Here is a 19532-nt window from a genome sequence, read left to right on the forward strand (position 1 = left end):
CTAACACCATTTGGGGTGACGATGTGTCCGGCTAAAAGACGACACGTCCCATCTGCCTGGCAATAACATGTGGCCATGTGACTACATTGTGGCCAAAAAATATAAGCGAACATATGTGCAAGATTTCTGGGAGGTCTTCTTAAAAGAGTCTTCTACAAGTAGAAGGGGAACCCTTTTCTGCCTCCTCCCTATTTCCATTCTTGCTGCATAGGATGCAGACGTGATGGCTGGAGCTCCAGCAGCCTCTTGGGCCGTGAGTTGTACATGGTGGTAGGAGCCACATGCTGACAGTAATCAAATAGAAGGAGGCTGGTCCTTGAGGACATGCAGATACTGTCACAGCAGCCTGGGACTGACCCCCCCCCCCAACTTCTCCAGATAAAATAAACCCTTATGGCTTAAGTCGGTATTATTTGGGGTCTTCTGTTAAGTGCTGCCATTCTCCTCCAGCCAAGGGCCCCTGGGAACACTCCTGTACCTGAACAAGTTGTGTTTAGTACTCACTGCAGTGAGACAGAACCCACAGTATGGAGAACGGTAGGGCACCTCAGTACAAGCACCTGAGAAAGGGCTTACAGGGTCTGGCTTTATACTACAAAACTGTGGGTGGAAAGGACACAGTGTAAGAAGAAGACACCCTGAAATGTAATGTAGTTCTTTCGTATTTGACGAATACAAATTTAAATTTCCAGTTTAACATGAATTAATAAATTGCTAATGCCACTCGGACTTCTGGTCACAAGCAAAGCCCACGTATTTGTTCAAGCATATGTTTTGTTAATTCCCCATTCCCCAAGTCCTTGATCCGGGCATAAGCAAACTTCAGAGTTTGATACATCAAAATGCATGTGATTTGGTTAGCACCAGCTGGGATCAGCTTAAAGACTAGTCTACACTTCGTTCTTCAGGACAACAAAATAAGTCAGACAGGTTCTGAAGTGCACTAAGTCAAAACGGGGTGGCATTTGAATTAATTTGGGGATTGCAATAAGGAATTTATTTTGTGCTCATCTTTTATAGGTGAAATGTAGTTGCTCTGTGCCTGAGGCGAAAATCCAAAAATAACGAGGCTTCCATGTAATTGTCACCCACTTTAGATGCTGTTGAAAGAAAATTAATCAAGTTGATCCAGAATGTGAGGGGAAATACAGTATTTTTTAGTTAGTATTCTAAACTAACATAGCTATTAAAGAAAGCAAGGATGGTTGTAAAAGGTGGCTAGAGGAAAATCATCGTTCTGTATGTAAACGGCTTTGAATGTGTGTGTCATTTTTAAGTAGGTGTTAAAATATGCCTACGTCATTGTTCTAGAACTTCATAGCATGAACTGGATAACGAACTGGCTGCTCAGAAACTGTCATCCATCCACACATCTGTTCATTTATTCAACAAATACGTACTGAGCATCTAGGACAGACTTAGTTCTCTACCAGGAGTTGAGAGTAAACATCTTGAATTCAAGGAGCTTACAACCTGCTGGAGGAGACAGAATAAGAATAAATAGATACTCACCAAAAAGAAAGTGTTCAGAGAGTGGGGCGGGGAGGGGGGCATGGTGTGGCACGATGCGAACATGGGTTATGAGCGCCTAACGCAGCCTGGAAGGTAGGGGTGCTTTCGGAGGCAGAGACCTCAGTGCTGGTGTAGGGAGGTGGACAGAGCACTTCCAGAAGTTTCTCATGCAGAAGAAGAAAGGGTACGTGCAAAGCACAGAGGGAAGAGAGCAGTCCCAGGACACAGGTGCAAGCCTCTATGCTCTGTGACACTTTGTCATGAAGCTTTATTGTGGCAATGGCTAAGTAGCACACTCCATGTTAAGAACTCAGATTTCACCCCGAAGGAGCGGGGAAGCCCAGGCTGAAAGACGTGAGTCACAGGAGGGACCTGGCAGGTGACATTCAGAAATCTCTCTACCTGGCGTTTGCAGAGCGGTCGGGCCAGCCGCGGAAACAGGACCAGAGTAGGTAGCAGGTGTCATGGCCATTCCAAGCAAAACTGAAAAGATCCATCCCATGTAGCAACTGGGTTGAAGAGCTATGGAGGGAACGATGTCAGATTTTAATACCGGGGATAAAGAGAAGCGGGGTCCTGGAGGCCAACATGACCTCACGATTCGGAAGGGGGGTGGGTGTTGTTGCGAGAGAGTCTGCAGGAAGGCAGAGAAAGGTCTTACAAGGGACAGAGGAGGAGACCACTGATTCAGGCTGGGCCCCGAGGAAGGTGGCCGAGAGGGACAGAGCGCCTGGCCGGAGAGGGTGGTGGCACAGAGAAGGACGGACCTACTCTTCAGGACAGTGAGGAGGAAGGGAGGGCCCATCGGGCCCCCGGATGTACCGCGAGCAGGAGAGGAAGGACTTTGAGAGAAAGCTGAAGATGCCTTCAGACCCTCGGGTGGGTTGTGCAGCAGGGATCCACTTGGAGAGCTGAGCAAGGGCAGGGCATTTGGGATTAAAAGCTGCCTGAAGACGAACAGAAGAGAGTTACAAGCATCGTATCTCACGGAGAAAGACGGTTTGTTTCTGATTTCGGCAGGGCCAGCGAGCAAGGTTATTTATTTATTTACATACATATTTATTTAGGCGTCAGAGGAACAAAAAGCAAAAGGATGACTGAATTCCCCCAGGGAAAGCGAAGATGGCAGCCGGAAGACCGTGCATGACAGGCGACTGATGAATCAGCTGAAAGGAAACCAGCAAAGCCAGAGAGAGGCTGGTGTCATCGATGATAACTCCCATCTTGGGGTCTAGACTCAGAAAATGGGAAGGCATGAAACCAGAGGTCCAGAATGTGGGTGGTGAGGGGTTTGGGCGGGGGGGGGGGGGGGGGCGGGGGACACCAAGACTGGAATGAGTCAAAGCACAGAAGTAGCAGAGCAAGAGGTTTTTATTGGGAAAAAGGTACCTCCAGAAGCTGTGGTCACAGATGTGAGGTTTTGAGCTGCGGCCACACCGTGTGTGTGTGTGCGCGAGCGAGATGCGCTGCAGGGAAGGGCCATCTGAGTTGGAAGATTATAAACAGGTCCTGCCAGAGCCCAAAGGTTGGGAATAATCCATGTATTTTGTGCGACATTGTGACAAAGGCTTAGCAAATATCCGAATATTCACGACATTCGGATCAAAGGGTACGGCATTCTCCTTCAAAGTGCATACCTCCCATCTAATGGCAAGAAAACATCAGGGCGCCTGGGGGGCTCAGTCTGTTGAGCGTCCGACTTCAGCTCAGGTCATGATCTCACAGTTCATGGGTTTGAGCCCCGCGTCGGGCTCTGTGCTGACGGCCCGGAGCCTGGAGCCTGCTTCGGATTCTGTGTCTCCCTCTCTCTCTGCCCCTCCCCTGCTTGCACACTGTCTCACTCTGTCTCTCAAAAATAAATAAACGTAAAAAGAAAAAAAGTTTGGGAAATATCAGACAACCCCAGTTTGAAGGGCATTCTACAAAATTCCTGACCATGACTCTTGGCATGTGCCAGGAGCACAAAGACACGGAAAGCCTGAGGATCTGTCACAGACTGATTGGACCAAGGAGATACGACAGCTACACGCAGCACGGATCCCGGGTTCGATCCTGGGACAGAATAAAACATTAGCAGAAAAGCTGATGAAATCTGACAGAGTCTATAACCTAGCTAAGAGTAACGGATCAGCGTTAGTTTCTTACTTTTCATAACTGTGCTCCAGTTATGCAAGATGGGATGCTGGGCGAAAGTTATACAGGAACTTGTACTATCTTCGCAACTTTTCTGAAAGTTTAAAATTATTTCAAACTCAAAAATTAAACAAGAGACGGCTGTGAAGTCAACTATTTGTCCCAGAGAATTGCGGATACCTCTGGCCCTACTACTCTTAAACCATCTCATCATGGAGCCTTCGACACGAAGTCCACACTCAAGCGAAAAACACCACAGCTAGGAGCTGCCTGGAGCACCGCAGTTATAAGCTTTCCACTTCAAAATCAAACTGGGAAACCCTGCATTCATGTAGTAACATGTCCGCCACGATCACGATAGCTCCTCCCGACATCAGCAGGACCGCCATGATTCATGCCTGCGCAAATTACCAAGTGTGTGGTAGGGAGAATAATGCCCCGACCAAAGATGTTTACGTCCTGATGCCCAGAACCTCTGAATATGTCAGGTTACGAGGAAAAGGGGAATCTGAGTTCCGGATAAAATCGAGGTTGCTAATCAGCTGACTCTGAGCTGAGATTATCGTGCGTTATCCAGGCGGAGCCAATGTAACCACAAGAGTCAAAAATGGAAAAGAAAATCGGAAGAGAAAAGCGGATGGACAGCCGAGTAAGAAGGACTCAGTCCAAGGTTCCCAGCTTTGAAGATGAAGGAATGTGAGCAGCTTCTGGAAGCTTGCCTTGTTAGGCAAGGATGTTTCAGAAAGGAACCCAGTTCCGGGGCACCTGGGTGGCTCAGTGGGTTGGGTGTCTTGACTCTTGATTTCGGCTCAGGTCATGATCCCAGGGTCATGGGATCAAGCCCTGTGTCAAGCTCTGTGTTGAGCCTGCCAAGATGCTCTCTCTCCTTCTGCCCCTCTCCCACTTGCTCTCTTTCTCTCTCTCTCTCAAATTAAAAAAAGAAAGAAAGAAAAGAAAGGAACACAGGCCAGCCAACATCCAGGTTTTAGGGCAGTGAGACCATCAGACTTATGAACTGCACAGCTGTAGGATAAAAATGTGTTGTTCTGAGACACCACATCTCTGGTCATTTGCTAGGACAGCCTCAGGAACTGACTCGAAGGACAACAAGGCCCCTTAGAACCTTGTGCTGTTGTGGATCCAGGAAAACAGAGACCAAAACTGGCCACGGCACCACTGACCATAGGTTGACGTCTGGGAAAACGTCCTCTACCTGCGACAAATATGGGAACAGATTGTACCAGATATTCTTAGAGCACACACCACATGTTCGACCCTCTGGACAGAACAAGGCAGAGTTCCAGAGTGATGCCTACCTTGTTCCAGAACGCAGGCCCTTCACCAACCAGAAATGGGGAGTCACCCTGGCTCTGGGGCACCAAGGTGACTGCGGCTGGAAGGTTCTCATGCCCATCCTGACACTTTGTAGGGACACCGACCCTCAGCGGTAACTTGGCCAGAGCCCGGAGGTCTGAAGTGAGCAGCACTGATGCAAGTCGACTTGAATGTCAAATTTAAAATGTAGATGTTCAGGGCACCTGGCTGGCTCCGTGGGTTGGGTGTCTTGACTCTTGATTTCGGCTCAGGTCGTGTCCCCAGGGCAGTGGGAGCGTGGAGCCTGCTTAAGATTCTCTCTCTTCCTCTCCCTCTGCCTCTCTCCCCCGTGCTCAGTCTCTTTCTTTCTCTCTCCCTCTCCCTCTCAAATAAGTTAAAAAAAAATTAAACAGTAAAATGTCAATGTGTCATTGGCGTTTTGTATTTGATTTCGGGGGGATGGTGGATGGCCAGTGGTCGGCCTCACGAGACTCATGGATACACCTACATAAGCCAGGAAAACAAGGCCCCGTGACGTGGCTCCAGGCACCGAAGCCAAGGCACCCTCACCCCCACACCTGCCGTGTGGGGATGCCCTGGACCTCTGGAGATACGACCGGCGGGGCCACCTGCAGGGAGACCCGTTCCCTTCCCTGCCCCGTTGACAGGCGCGTGTTACAGGCTTTAGAGCTTTAACTCCTTGTTCCTGCTGTCATCGGGTCTTGCTTGTAGGAGACCCCCTGCCCCCCCGCCCCACCCAGCTAGCCAGTTGAAGCCAGCAAGGAATCTGAGAAAGGCCACCAGGGGCCCAGCTGGACAGCCCAGCGTGGACTCGATGGCCAGGAGCGACACACTGAGGGTCAGGCCCTGTGAAGACCCTCGTGCTGCCCCCGGGCACAGACCCCGTGCCAGTGGGCACAGTAGTGTTAGACTCCGCCCTCCACCACGATCGCGGCCCAAAGGAGCAAGCATGGCTGCTCCCCTTCCAGAAAGCACCTTCCTAAGGCTCCCCACTTCCTCGGACGCAAAGTCATCCAGGCACAGCCGATCAGCAGGCCCAGGTCACATGTCTGCATCCTGGCCCAAAGGCATCTGGGAATGCGCTTTCTTGGCTTCTACCCTGGGGAGTGGAAACAGAAGATACGGCACATGACTATCACCTTTCTTTTGGGGCAGGACTTCCTCTCTCAAGGGAGAAGGAGAAGAAAAAGGAGGAGAAGAGATTCTTCATACTCTTAATGATGATATGTTTAATCAGGCAACCCCCCCCCCCACCTAAATGAAGGACAAAAACCTCACAGATTGGGTTAATAAATGCTATCAGCCTACGTGCTGCTTACAAAAGACACACAAAAAGTAAAATAAAGCAGACAATTACAAATAAAAAGATGAATGTAGGCCAGTCAGGCGACCACGTACAAAAAAGAAATGAGAGCTAACACCAGAGCAAGGAGAATTCAAGACGAAATGGAATCCATGTGACAGGGAGGAGCACTCATCAATTAAAGGGATAATTCAGTATAAGAGGAAAAAAATCGTGAAACCCTCAAGAGACAAATAGCATATCCTCAAGGAGATTGAACAATAAAGGAGATGGAAATAAAAAAGCACACTTGACTAAAAACACCCAAAATGGATTAGGACACGAACCGCAGGGTAAAACAGACCAAGTACACAGGAAACGTAAATGGTATCACTGTGGATTTATTAATACGCTCTATTCTGTAGGCTCACAGGGAGAAGATAATCGGCTTATACGCATCCACAGAATTAGTAGCAAAACATGACCTCATCTAAAGACAGGAAGAAGTTACATATTAATAACAGTTTAAATACAAGACTTCCTTCCAGAGATGTTAAGACATCCTCACAAATAACTTTTGATTGAAGAGTAAACAGAAGTAGACATTCTAAAACCGTCTGTCATTTTCATTAGGGCCATAGCACCCCCAACCTTTAGGGCGTGTAGTCAAAGCTGTATTTAAAAGCGAATTTATTTCTTTAAATGCTCTCACTGTTAAAAGAGGAAGAATAAAATCTGTGTGAACTATGCATTTGCTCAAAAAAGTCATAAACTTTTTTTATACAAAGCCTTGCTCGCTTTAAGTAGCTAAAATAATCTGATACCAAAGTCAACAAGGTTGCATGCATGTAGATAGATACAAAATCCTAAAATATTGGCAAATTGAATTAAACAGGTGTCAAAAGAACATTCCAATGAAATACAGAACTAATATTGAACTACATTACTACAATATCAAGCTATCACTTCAAAAGATCAAATACACAAATATTTCAGCAGACACTTTAAATGGCTTTTGACATAGTTCAATATTTATAGCAGGTTAGCATTTTTAATAAAACAAATTTTAAAAATAATAGTTGGTGAACATGATAAAAAAAAATGGCTATCTTAAATTAGTGGGCAAAATCATGTCTAAAATTCAAGTGGCTTTTCCAGAGGAGTCAGAAATGAAACCATTATGCCTGGTAAGTACACTAACGTTTATTGTGTTTGCGGAAGTTGAACATAAGATATTATAAAGTAAGCATTAGAAAGAAGAGGAAACCCAACAGAAAAGAGGCAATAACATCATACTTTTTTTTAATGTTTATTTGTTTTTGAGAGAGCAAGAGAGACAGAGCATGAGTGGGGGAGGGGCACAGAGAGAGGGAGACACAGAATCCGAAGCAGGCTCCAGGCTCCGAGCTATTTAAGCACAGAGCCCTATGCAGGGTTCAATCCCATGAACCATGAGATCATGAACCGAGCTGAAGTCGGATGCTCAACCGACTGAGCCACCCAGGCACCCCTAAAGACATCATATTTTTTAAAGACATCATTGTACTTCTAGGGAAAAAAATGAAAGGGCCTATTTTGAAAAAATACATCAGAATTAATCAGGGGGCACAGTAACTTTTTCACAGTCAACATAAATACCAAACGCCACAGTTTTACTCTGTATTGCCAATAACCTGTTAGAAAATATAATAGAAGAAAATCAACAGGTAACACAAAATATCTGTCTAAAAAGAAACGAGTCATAGACGCTATGAAGATGGCCAAGGGGCAAAGAGAGACAGAAGAAACCAGTCGACAGCAGAACTTAGAAAGGGAACAGGGGAGGGTCTTACAGGAGCAGGCACGCCAAGAGGGAATCGACAAGAGGGAATTGTGAAACATCGTACGTTGCAGAAATATCGTGAAGGGTGGGGGAGGAAGCAGCCATTTGGATTTGGCTGTTAACCCTCCACGACCACCCAGGGCTCACTGAAACCTCTGAGATCATGCGAGGGCACGTGCCTGGAGAAAAAAAAGAAACAAAGCTTTTCAAGATTTCTTCCATCCCAAGCCAGGTCTAAGTCTCAGACATTCCAACAGTGTGAAATCAATACCCTGGGAAAACACAGCCTGTATGTCTGATGGATTATTTAACACCAGGAAAGAGGAGGCAGTCTGGGGAGTTTGCTGCAAGAAAACAGCTTTTTAGCCCTTTTTCTGACGTGCCCAATACTCCATTAGCAGCAGTCTCCCTGCTGACAGTTGCCTCAGCTAATGACTTTAAGGAATCAATTTCTTTTTCTGAAATCTGACTTGCCCCCAAAACCAGCAGTCAAGCCTTCCCTAAAACAAAGTGAGAGAAAGCGGTCTACTTCATATTGACTTTAGAAGTGCTCCTTCAATTCCAAATTCAAACAATCGGGAAACAGTTACTGGACCATGAACACACTTAGAAAAAGAAAAAGGAATCTAGAATACAAACATGACTTAGGATCGAAGGATAATTTGCCATCACTAACTTTGGGAATTATTTCTTGTATTTTTGACAGCTTTGAGGTATAACTGATATGCTGAGCATTACACATATTCAATGTGTGCAAATTGATGAGCACAGACAGAAATGACCCCCTTTGTTTTAGGCGTCAGTCATCTATATGGCAAAAATGAGAGCTAATTTAAATACACAACAAATGAATAATGTTGTAAAGGTCATAAAGACACCTGAGATGCACATTCCCTGAATGACTCACTTAGCTGCTTGATCCCTCTTTATCTCACATGAAAATGTGTGTGAAAATAGTTCATAATGGTAAACTACTGCATAATTAGGAAATGTAATTACCACCAACCTACCTACCCACTTTACAGCAAAACAGTGAAGATATGAACCTCTACAAGAAAAGTGTTTTGAACTATTTTGAAAAGCAGAAGGGGGGCGCCTGGGTGGCTCAGTCAGTTGAGCATCCGACTTCAGCTCAGGTCATGATCTCGCAGTCCGTGAGTTCGAGCCCCACATCGGGATCTGTGCTGATAGCTCGGAGCCTGGAGCCTGTTTCACATTCTGTGTCTCCCTCTCTCTCTGCCCCCTCCCCTGCCCACACTCTGTGTCTCTCTGTTTCTCAATAATAAATAAACGTTAAAAAATTAAAAAAAAAAAAGAATCTGACTTTCACTCAGGTCATGATCCCACGGCTCGTGGGTTCAAACCCCACATCGGGCTCTGTGCTGACAGCTCGGAGCCTGGAACCTGCTTCGGATTCTGTGTCTCCCTCTCTCTCTGCCCCTCTCCCACTCAATGCTCTCTCTCTCTCTCTCTCTTTCTCTGTCTCTCTTTCAAAAATAAACATTAAATTTTTTTTTTTAAAGCAGAGGAAAGGTACACATATAAAACACTGAATAGGTTGTGTCCGAATATCCACACAGGTGGCCAAAGTTTCTGTGAAGAAGTTGCATTTATTTTTATTCCTAACTCACATCTGTAGCACTTTTTCTAATGTTTATTTATTTTTGAGACAGAGAGAGAGAGCGAGACAGAGCATTAGGAAGGGAGGGGCAGAGAGAAAGGGAGACACAGAATCTGAAACAGGTTCCAGGCTCCCAGCTGTTAGCACAGAGCCCGACGTGGGGCTCGAACTCACGGACCACAAGATCACGACCTGAGCCGAGGTCGGATGCGTAACCGACTGAGCCACCCAGGCGCCCCTCACATCTGAAGCACTTTATGATGTAAATATTTTGCCAAAATCTAACTTTATTGCAAAAGGAGCCACCTTCTTCCAAAGTTTTAAAATGTGATCATTCTTCCCCCCGGAGATAGAAACCAAGATCGTTAGGACAGATTAAAGCAGACGAAGGTTGCATCCTGTGTCTTGCATATACAAAGCACTGACACACACCATCAGGAAGAGCGGGCAGGGGGCCCCTGGGGGGCGGAGTCGGCGAAGCGACCAACTCTTGGTCTCAGCTCAGGTCACGACCTCACGGTTCACGAGTTCGAGCCCCGCACAAGGGTCTGCGCTGATGGAGGAGCCTCTGGGGATTCCGCCTGTCCTTCTGTCTGTCCCTCCCCGGCTTGTGCTCCCTATAAACGAATAACAAACAAACAAACAAACAAACAAACTTAAAAGGAAGCGCAGGCAGGTGGTCCACTGAGGGGAGGGGCACAGTCCCGGCTGCTGGGGGCCGCTGGGCCCCACACCCAGCCCTGCCTCCCATCGCCCGCTCCCCTGCCCACGTAGCTTCAATAAAATACTGAACCCACAGGGGTTCCAAACGGTGTGGAAAGTTCTAGCGTCACGCTGAGAATGTAATGGGTTTCGACAGAAGTGCAGCCGCGGCCGCACAGAGAAGCTGAAGGTGACGGAGAATCTAGCAGAATCTGAGCTCCCTGAGCCTTCGGAGGAGGAAGAGGTCTCCGGAGGTCCAGGGCTTGGCTGAGAACAGGGTGGGGACAGGCCGACCGCACGGGGACCGTCCCCGGGGAGCTGGGAAGAGAAACACTTATTGTCAGCTGGGTGTGGGGAAAGAAGAGACCCCACCACCGTGAACACAGAAAGCGTCTTGGGGTCAAGTAAAGGGGTGCCCTTGGCCGCAGTTGTCTGAGGCCTGTCTGAGGCGGGTGAAGCCCCGAAGTCGGTTGTGACACTCGTGTCTCCAGTTCCTCGTGGCACCAGTGTCTGTGTTGGAACCCAGACTTGGTCACCAGAGTCACCGGTTGGCTTCGCTCACCTCTCGGGGTCTCCTGCTACTTGGGGGACCCCCCTTGCCAGCAAGAGGGGCATCTGAGGGACCAGAGCCGCTCGAGGTCGGGCTTGTGGCCCAGAAATTTCGGGTCCTCTGACCTGGGTCAGCTGCGGTCACAGGAGCGCAGAGAAGGGGGTCAGTCTGTTTGCTCGAATCCAGCATTGTTCCAGAGTGTTCCACACAGTCCTGCTTAATCTCCCACTTGGGGGAGACACTATTTTTATGCGTTCTTTTGAATGACATTCTGTGGCCCTGTCCAAGGAAAATACTGCAAATACTCTGTATGGAGCATAAATCTGATACAGGAAAGGGAGCAAACCCTCTCCGCTCCGCTCCACGTTGGCACACGCGTCCAGAACACTTACTGTGACCGACGGGTGACTTGGAGAAGCACAAAAGGAGGCTTCTAGCATCCTGCACTTTTTCCTCAAAACTGGTCGTCAAATTTTTGTTTCAGAATAAGACAAAATCAGCTCGTTGGCAAGAACTAAGACAGCGACAGGCCAGGGGTCTCCCAGCCCTGGGCAAATGAGTGACGCTTCACCTGGGTCCCGCCTAGCAGCTGGGGAGACCCCGGTGACCTGCTGCAGGGCCACCAATGCTCTGTGCCCCACCTCCTGCCACAGCTGACGGTGTGGGTGCCCTTTGGGCCACGTGCGGTGCTCCTGGCAGCTTCCCTGGGACACACTGGGTGTGCCCCTGGTCACTCGGGGGCCACTCCTTAGCCTCCCCACTGGGGAGTCCCCTCCCCACTGCCTTGAGCTGTGACACCACCACTAGGACTGGGGACTGGCGGTCATGACGCTGTGGAAGGACAGACAGCCACCCTCCACCCGGCCCCGGTGGGCTACAAGTAGGTCACAGCAAGGATCCTGCACTAAAACAATAGCAACACACACACACACACACACACACACACACACACACACACACCGTGGAGTCTGACTCAGACCCGTTCTGCTGTGATCACAGTAATCAGTAGGAATACCCAGCAGGTTCATGGCGGCCGCCCTTGTGTTTCCAGACAAGAAAAAGGGGAAGCAGTGTAGGCAGGGGAGGGCCCAGCGGGCCTGCCCGGGAGACCATGGCCAGAAGTGAGTCAGCTCAGGGGCGGCCGGGTGGCTCAGTCGGTTAAGTGTCCGACTCTTAGTTTCAACTCAGGTCATGACCGCAGTTTGTGGGTTCAAGCCCCATGTCAGGCTCTGCAGAGCCTGCTTGGCATTTCTCTCTCTCTCTCTCCCTCTCTCTCTCAATAAATAAATAAATAAACATGAAAAAAAAAAAGAAGTCGGTCAGCTCAGCTCAGGCAAAAGCTCTGAGCCAGCCTTGCGGCCCAGCAAAGAGCAGTGTGTCCAAGGGGGTCAGGCCCCCGGCGGCCACCTCTGCCGGCAGTCAATGTCAGCAGGGCTGGGCACGGGGCCAGCGCTGTCTAGGCAGGGCGCGGGGTCGGGGAGAGGGACGGCTCGGCACGCAGCCTCCAGAGCCAGGATGCTCTGCCGGTGTCACCAACGCAGGCAGCACTCTGCAATCTGGGGCCAGTTTTTCCTTTCTCCTCCCCACCACATAAAGCTTCCCTGTGCCAGATCCTGCGGGAGCTACGTGAGCGCTGGAAGGGTGATGAACTGACCAGCACTCTCCAAGCAGAGCACACACACACACAGACACACACACACACACACACACACACACACACACACACACACACGACTGGAACCAGGAAGTTTTCAGCAACTGGCTGCATGAGAATGATTCTGTGGAATCAGGAGGACAGCCCCTGTTTCCAGACTCCCAGCCCAGGGCTCTGGTGTAGACCACAAGCCTGAGGGCAAGGACCCGCTGACCTCTCATCCCTTTAATGCAGGTATCGAGTGCCTTCTGTGCCCCAGTCCCTCCGGTAGGCACTGAGCACACGGTGTCCCTTCTCCCATGTCGCGTATCTTCCTGCAGGGGACATCAACATCACTGAATAATCGTGTAAACTGGGAACAATTGTGTAAAACCCATCCGTTTTCCTAACAAGAGGGACAGACTTGTCTGGCAAATGCCTTTTTCCTTTTTCCTTTCTCCTGCCTGGAATATGACTGTAATGCCATCTGAGATCAGAAAAAAAGAAGCTTCCATGCTAAGGATGGAGGGATAGAGACACGGAAAGAGCTGGGGACATCGATACCATGGTGCCTGGCACCAGCCTGGACTGCTCCTTTCCAGGCTTCTTGTTACATGAAGAAAAAATAAACCTCCGGTTCAGCTGTTGTACTCAGCTGTCTGCCTCGTGCGCAGCCAAAGCAACCCCTGATAGATACTTTGTAGGCTTACGTGGTTACCTAGAAGGCTTTCACTGATTCCCCCTGTGGCCACACTAACTGGGCCAGACTGAGCAGAGAACGAATTTCAAATCTAGAATAAGCATCCATCCAATTAGGAGAGAGAATTGTCCCATCCAGATGGAAAGGGTCCAGTGAAATCCACCTGCTACCAGGTAAATAATATCTCCTGGAGGGATGATAAAAGTGTAGTGGGGCGGAGAATATGGAGAAGCTTACAATAGCCAAGAAAGTCCTGGAGAAACAGACAGACAAGGTGTAAGGGGTTCCGAAGATTTCCAGTAGCAGAAATCACGCTCTGGGCTTCATCAAGGTGTCAACACTGCAAGGGATTAATTCCATCAGGAGCAGAGTTCAACGCAAAGCTTAGGTCCTGGGCACGTTCTTGGCCACATTTGTCCATGACAAACGTCTCTAGCAAATTCTCATTCCCACAGCCCGAGAAATTGCTTCTTGTAGAAGAAGTTAGTAGACTCAGCTTCATATTGGAGCCAAACGTGGGAGATGTGCCCTGTGTCAGTATCACACAGTGACTCAGCCCCAGGGCCTCCAATTCCCTGAGCCTCTACCTCCGAAATCACAAGTTCCCTTTGGAGAGAATCTCATCAGCACTGCTGTCTGGATCGAAGAAATCAGCCGTGGCTGCGGGCCAGGCTCATGTATCACAGATCGAGGGTGGACATTGTGCCGTGGACACAGAGCCTGCACCAGCGGGGGTTGGGGAAGAACACACAGGAAGTTGGAAAGGGCCAGCCTTAGACACCATCTTGAAAGTAACCGTTGGTGTTTCTGCAGAGTGTTTCCCATTACTACCCTAGGGTCGCAGAATGGCGGCCTTAACAACGTTTCAATGCTGTCACATCTTAGAACGCAGCTATGAACCCAAAACAAAGCGGTTGCATTTTCTTACTTAAGCGGGCGTCTACTTTTTACTGCGTGGGTCCATGAAGGGAAAGGAGCAGGATAACCAACAGTGGAAAAGAGACCCCATTCGTGAAGCCCTTCGCCCTGGGGACGGACGAGTACTCAGCCATCTGCACCGTGACTCCCATCCCGAAGCACTCAGCCAGGGTGCTGGGAGCATGGAGATACACACGTAACCAAGTCTCGGACACGAAGCTCCCCGAGGAGGTGATGACTAGCCCGTGCCTGAGGGAGCACAGGGAGAGGCATCCAGAGAAGGACGCATGAGTCGGACGCTGGCTGGCGAAGGTGTGTTACTTATCTATTGCTGCACATACCCAATTGCCCCAATCTTGGCAACTTAAAGCCACAGGCGTTTACCGTCTCCCAGTTTTTATGGGTCCGGAGTCCAGGTGCAGCCTGGCCGAGTCCCGTTGGGCAGGGTCTCAACAGGCTGCAGCCAAGGGGTCAAGGGTGAAGGGGTCCGTCCCTTTCAAGACAGTTGGCATCATTCATTCCCTTGTGGGCCATTGATCAGAGGCTGCCGTCAGGCCTGGGGGCAGGGCCTTTGCGGCGGGCAGCTCAGGGCACGACAGCTGGCTCCATCACAGCAGGCGCCAAGAGCCAGGGAGGACGAGATGGAAGCCATGGTCTCTTGGGAATCCAGTCTTTCCCGCGAGAGGTCACTCCAGGAGGAACTAGGAATTGTTGTGAGCGGCTGCACTGTAGGCCCTAGTGTTGAAAGAGCAGGAAGAGTCCGTTCGCCCTGGGGAATGACGGGGACGGACCGTGAATCTCGCGTCAGGACCTACACGGTGCACGTAGGCGTGTAGTTACCACCCAGCAGACCGGAAACTGTGCTGTTGAACTGAAGCGCTGTGAAATCACGGCAAGAGGCATTTCAGCTCCCACAACCTGATCATGGGCCTTACCTGTTGTGAATGGGAATCGTGAATTTTTTTTTTAATTTTTTTTTAACGTTTATTTATTTTTGAGACAGAGAGAGACAGAGCATGAACGGGGGAGGGTCAGAGAGAGAGGGAGACACAGAATCCGAAACAGGCTCCAGGCTCTGCGCGGTCAGCACAGAGCCCGACGCGGGGCTCGAACTCACGGACCGCGAGATCGTGACCTGAGACGAAGTCGGTCGCTTAGCCGACTGAGCCACCCAGGCGCCCGGGAATCCTGAATTTAACAGGATTACGAATACAGGTTGAACTTAATTCTTCCCAAACGGATAGAAAAAAAAAAAAAAAATGCACGTCTGCTTTTATACAATTCCAAGCCAGAGAAAAATAAGCCATCAGCATGTAAATAACATCTTCGTCTGCAAAGGTAAAATCCTGTGCAGTATTCGTTCTTGGAAAGGGTACACTCCCCAATGAATCCTTTATGCGTCTCGTAAAGCTGAAGTCATAAATACGCAACACGGGGTGGGGGGGGCGGTGGTTATGTCAAGTATAATTGACTACAGTTCAAAATATTACGGAAGCAGAAGATTCAAACATGGAGAATGACAATATGGAGACATAAAAGTTATTTCGACCTGATTGTTCAAGAGCCAACCAAACACTCTCTGGCACGCCACTTCTCTGTGGCCTGCTTCACTTACTGGCCAAAATCACAATCAGGAGCGATAGTCAAAAGGACACCTAGGAATCAAAATTCACTTACGGCCACTGTAACACAGAGCTGTTTCTGTTTATGGGGTTTCAGAAGACATGGTGAAGATATGGTTTAAACTGTGCTTAGAAACTTGTGAATTAAAAATCATTATTACTCCTAAATCCTGGGCTTGTTTTCCAAGCCTACTGGAAAAAGAAAATACTCTTATGCAAAGAAATTGACCTCCTATCTCGTTCATATGTTCGTTCCCATAAAAAATGAGAGAACTTCAACCCAGAAAACATAAAAGAAAGATGAATAAATCAGACTGCAGAGAGCAAAAGAATTAACTCTGAGAAAAAAAAAAAAAAAAAAAAAAAAAAGTCCAAAGTTATAAAACAAATGGAGAATAGAAAAAATGTTTGCAACTCATTTCACCGACAAGAGTTTATTTTCTTAACACATAATGAGCTCCAATAAATCTTTAAGAAACAGGCCAACAGTGCAATAGAGAAAAATGGTAACAGTATGTAATAAGGGATTTTGCAGAACGAGAAGTAAAAATGGCTCCAAAATGTCGGAAACGATGCTTGAATTGGTCCATCCACTTCTCTCCTGAAACCTGGAATCTCCCCAATTCTTCTCTGTCCTCGTGCCTCTAACAAGTCAGTGCCTCCTGGGAGCTCTGTCTTCTGAAAGGTCCAGAACCCCACCCACTGCTCACGACTGTCACCTCTTGCTTGGACTATTGCCATGCCTACCTAAGCTCCCTCCTTCTGTGCTTCCTTCTCCACTGCTCCCCACAGGGCTCCCAGAGTGGCCTTTCCAAAGGTAATCCTACGTTGGCTTCCCATCTCAGAGTCAAAACCAGAGCCCATTGGCTTCCAAGGCCCACGCATCTGGTCCCCATGGCCTCTTCAGCTTCCTTTCCTATCACATTCCCTCCTTGCTCCCGACTCTAGCAATTCTGGCCTCTTCGTTCTCTCTCAAGTAGGATTGGAAGATCATATTCCCCAAAGATGACAGCAACAATATCGTCCGGGGTGGTTATTTTTATGCGTCAGCTTGACAGGGCAACAGTACCCAGATATTTTGTTGAAACAGCTGTCTACATGTTGCTGTGAACATGTTTTTTAGGTGAGATTAACATTTAAATCAGTGGACTTTGAGGAAAGGAGATTATCCTCTATTAGTGGGTGGGCCTTGTCTAATTAGTTGAGGACCTTCACAGGAAAAAGACTGAGGTTCTCTTAAGGAAGAAGGAATTCTGCTTTCAGACTGCCTTTAGACTTGAGCTCAAACATTAGCTCTTTCCTGGGTCTCTAGCCTGCCAGCCTGTCCTGTAGATTTCAGACTTCCCAATCTCAAAATTGTGTGAGCCAATTCCTTAAAACAAATTTGTCTCTCCCTCTCTCATGATAGATATATAGATAAATATAGATGATAGATGATAGATAGATAGATAGATAGATAGATATAGATGATAGGTAGAGAGATAGATAGAGGAGATAGATGATAGATAGATAGATAGATAGATAGACAGATAGATAGATAGATATAGATGATAGGTAGATAGAGGAGACAGATAGATAGACAGATAGATAGATAGATAGATAGATATAGATGATAGGTAGAAAGATAGAGGAGATAGATGATAGATAGGTAGATAGATAGATAGATAGATAGATAGATAGATAGATATAGATGATAGGTAGAAAGATAGAGGAGATAGATGATAGATAGATAGATAGATAGATAGATAGATAGAGGAGATAGATAGATACATACATACCTATCTACCTACCAATCCTTTTGGTTCTGTTTCTCTGGAGAACCCTAATGCATCACCCAACAGTGTGACCTTCTCACCTCTCCCATGAAGAGATAGTATTCATGCCCCTCCCCTGGGCATGTCCCTACTTTCATCAACAGAGTATGATTTCTGAGATTAGGTCATGAAAAGCCTGCAGCCCCCACCTGGTGATCTAGGAACATCTGCTCTCGAAATGCTCTCCCTCAGGAACCGCCCACTCAGCTGGAAGCATCCCCAGTGTCATGTGAGGGCCACGGGCAGCCTCTGTGTTGGGGCGTCCCAGCTGAGCCCCGGGGGTCAGGTCGTCCCAGCCCAGGTGCCCACATGTGAGCAGAGAAGCCTGTGGATGATCTTCACATCCGACCTCAAGGAAGCCCAGCTACTCAAACCTTCCCAGTTGAGGCCCCAGACACCATGGAGCAAAGGAGTGTCCCCACCATGCCTGTCTGAATTCCTGACTCCCAGAATCCACCGGCATATGGCCACTTCCCTCCCCTTCCTCTGGGCTTGATCACACAGCCACACAGACGCAGCACATCTCCAGGCTGTACGCGTGCTCACCATCCTGGACATCCTTCCCAGCCACCTGTGTGCCTCTCTGCCTCGCCCCCAGCGGGTCGCTGCACACCTGTCCACTGCTCAGGGGCCTTGCTCTCCCCCCCTTTAAAACTACAGCCTTCCAGCCCCTCGCTGTTTCGCTCCCTTCCCTGCTTTCTGGGTCTTCACAGAACTTGCGCCATGTTGGAGGCTTGTTGCTTACTTGTAAGCTTACTTTTCCTTTGCCTGTCTCCTCTAAAACACCTGCTCCATGAGGACCCGGGGTGTGGGGCTTACTCTGTTCAGGGCCTGGGTCACCAGCACCTAGAACGGAGCCCACACAGTCAGTGCTCAACTGATATTCACAAATGGATAAGCAAATTAATAAATGAACAAAGCTCACCCAAAGAGAGCCTGCAAATTAAAATTTCAGTGAAGGGGTGCCTGGGTGGCTCAGTCAGTTGAGGGTCTGACTTCAGCTCAGGTCATGATCTCACTGTTCGTGGGTTCGGGCCCTGAGTCGGGCTCTGTGCTGACAGCTCAGAGCCTGGAACCTGCTTTGCATTCTGTGTCTCCCTCTCTCTCTGCCCCTCCCCCACTCGTTCTCTCTCTCTCTCTCTCTCTCTCTCTCTCTCTCTCTCTCTCAAAAATAAATAAACATTATGGGGCGCCTGGGTGGCTTAGTCGGTTGAGCGTCTGACTTTGGCTCAGGTCACGATCTCACAGCTCGTGGATTCGAGCCCCACATCGGGCTCTGTGCTGACAGCTCAGAGCCTGGAGCCTGCTTGGGATTCTGTGTCTCCCTCTCTCTCTGTCCCTCCCCCACTCATGCTCTGTCTCTCTCTCAAAAATAAATAAAAATGTTAAATTCTAATTTCAGTGACATATGACTTTTTCTGTCAACCGTTGGGTAAAGCACTGTGCCGGTGAGCACTTGGGTTGAACAGGCACCGTCGTTTGCCAGCACAAGTACCAACCACTGCAAATTCTTTGGGGAATGACCGGCAATGCGATCCGAAATTTGAGGTGCCCATCAACTCTGACCCCGCAAATCCGTTTCTTAGACTCTCTCCTACAGAAACGTTCATGTACGTGGGGGATGGGGTGTCCATCTACAAGTGGACCCACAGCAGCACTCATTAGTATAAATAAAAGCTTCATTTCCAAATGTTCTTGCTTATGTGTCCAATAAATGGAGGGATATTCCTGCTGAGAGATCCGGGCAGGTGTCAAAGACAACGTGGCAGTTCTAGACTGGCATAGAACTTAGAACAGCCCCAACATGTGTTGTCAGAGAACACAGCAAAGTCTAAATACGACGTTGTACGACACCAATTTAGTAGTGAGACAGACTATGTCCAGAAGA

The sequence above is a fragment of the Lynx canadensis genome, chromosome A1 (genome assembly GCF_007474595.2).
Source record: "Lynx canadensis isolate LIC74 chromosome A1, mLynCan4.pri.v2, whole genome shotgun sequence".
Lineage (NCBI taxonomy): Eukaryota > Metazoa > Chordata > Mammalia > Carnivora > Felidae > Lynx > Lynx canadensis.